This window comes from Charadrius vociferus, unplaced genomic scaffold, assembly GCF_000708025.1.
Source record: "Charadrius vociferus isolate BGI_N301 unplaced genomic scaffold, ASM70802v2 scaffold231, whole genome shotgun sequence".
Classification (NCBI taxonomy): domain Eukaryota; kingdom Metazoa; phylum Chordata; class Aves; order Charadriiformes; family Charadriidae; genus Charadrius; species Charadrius vociferus.
The window spans coordinates 2,383,005-2,385,613 of NW_009647211.1; positions in this window are offsets into that span (position 1 = coordinate 2,383,005).

Genomic DNA, 2,609 nt, shown 5'->3' on the forward strand with positions numbered 1-2,609 from the left:
AACCCTGCCCCAGGGCTGGCGCTGCAACCAAGTGCGGCTTGTGAAGGGCGAGCGAAGAGGCCCCAGCTGCAGGGAGCTGGGGAAACCGCGTTGTGCCAGTGCATCATTCGTGGAGGGGCTTTTGAGCTTAAAATAGGAGATTCAGTGTCGACAGAATTAGGTTAGTGTCCAAACATACCATGTGCAAAACAGTGAAGGTGCTCTTGTTTGAGCTTCATTTAGTTTTACAGGCATGCGGTAAATACCTTTGTGTCCTATTTCTTCTGCAATCTAGTCTGGATGAAAATCACTATACACTTACGTGTAAGGGGCTTTTATTTATTGACAGCCTAAAAACGAAGAAAGACCCCCCCTGATGTAACGACGCAGCTTTTGTCCTGCAGGTTCCCTCACCTCTGCTGTACCCTGTGGAGTCGTGTCTGTAGCAGCTTGAACAAGCCCATACAGGAAGTCTTGACAGGACACAGCAGACCCGAAGTGTGGGGTTTTTTGCCCAAATTTTGCCACATCCCAATTTTGCCACAAAAGTCACTGTCTTCAAAATGCCTTTAATGTCAGGCAAGTGAATAGCTTCATATCGAAAAATGTAGTCTTACCCAGCTAAAATTTGCCTTTTGGATTACTTTATTAATGATTTTTAAAACAAACATTGAATATAAAATGTCTGTCGGACTGTAGTTTCAGCTTCTGAGAAGCAGAGCTCCAATAAAAGTAAATGACCTCATAAAATTATGTGACTTTTACAAGTTTATAATAAATAAGTAATTTGTAGAAGAGCTTGGAGGAACAGTGGAATTAAACTCTAGTTCTAAAAGTTGCTGATATTTAATTTGCTGAATTCAAAGGTTAGGCGTCAAACAGTGGAATTTCGTTACCTATCATCTGAATGTAAATCTATGCAGTTTATAAAAAAACAGGTGTTGTGCATTTAGTTTACATTTGAACAATGAAGATGAATGTAAACTGCTTCTCATGTAGATACTAAGTTCTACGGTAAGAGAAGTGCATTGGTATTAGATAAATAGTGGTGTAGGAAAATTGGGCTTCAGGGATGGGGAAGCAGGGTTTATCTTTACTTTGTCACTGAATTATCATGTAGCCTGGCATAAGAGACTTGGTATTGCTCCATCAATTTTCCCATTAGAAGCTGCTTTGAGAATTCTGTGTTTCAAAGCAAATCACCGTGTTGTATGCAAAGAAATATTAGCATGAATTACAAATCCTTTCTTTTTTCTTGAAGGAATAGATGCATCTCTGCAATTGCCACAGTGGTATTACTGGCAGAGTGAAATTTCTGCCTGTTGTAGCAATACTTATTGTTGTCTTTTTTTTTTTTTTTTCCTTTGCATTTTTTATACTTTCTTCAGGCAGAGGAGAGAGTAACAATCCTGTTACATATGATTTGAAGTGACTAACTATTTCTGCAGGTGCCTGTTTTGGACACATCAGAGAAGTGACAGGCTGCAGTGTAAGCAGATTTTTTTTGCCCCTGACAGAGAATACATCTGGCTATGAAGCCTAATGCTGCACATCTGCAAAGAAATTAATTAGGGAGTATGGAACACAGAGAAGATAAAAATGAGCTCGGGCTCTGAGCTCAAGCAAAAACACATTTCAGTTTTATTTATTTATGTTTTTAGTATGTCATCCTGAATCATCATCATGACTGATGTCATGCTTGTGTACGTACACAAAAAGGGAAAGGGATGAAACAAAATACAGTGGAATTCAGCTGCTCAGCCTGGTGGAGAAAGGCCATGGAAACAAAAGGTATTACTTAGCTACCCTGAAAGTATGCATGCACTCAGGCCAATGCAAGTTTGCACCACTGCAAAAAATACGATCTTGAAGACAGTTAATTTCACAGTAATGAAATTAATGTTTTCCAGCCAGATCAGATTGGCTCAAAATTAATACACAAGGTAAAAGAGAGCAAATGGGAGAAAGGTTGGTTGAGGTCACAAGAGGCAGGCTTGATGGTGGTGCAGGAATCAGTGCTGAGGTTACGCTGTATGCGTATATAAGCGACGTAAAGCCAGATCGAGCTCTAGAAAAAACAAAGCTTGCATTTCCTTATTCCCAGCTATTCATTCCTACAATAGGGGAAAGGTGGGACTTTCCGCAGTATCTCTGGTTGATCGTTTAAGGCTGTAGTTTTGCATCTGTGTTAAACCACTGAAGTATGCTTGCACTGTGACTGTCATGTTTATGGAGTCTCTTGTTACTAGTTTTAACTTATCCTTAGAAACACTGGCTTTAGGAAGTGTCAGGGCCCATGCAAATTTGAGCTTGACCTGTGAATATAAATTAATTTTGCACAACTTCCAGTATTGATTCCAGCTGCATCCCACCAGTTTGTATCTGAGTGGTGTTGTCCAAGGCTGCTGTCATGATGTTAGTATTTTACAGATCAGTAAATGCAGAGACATGGCAGAGTAGGAACCCATTAATTACTGTGACAGAAAGCAGCCTGCAATGCTAGAGCCACTCAATGAAGTTAACAATTTTCAAATGGAAATTAAGGATGCAGAATTTTGGAGCGCTGAGGTGTTTTATCCTAAGAGGTCTCCCATGATTTTTTTTTTTTCCATGAACCTTTTACACATGGA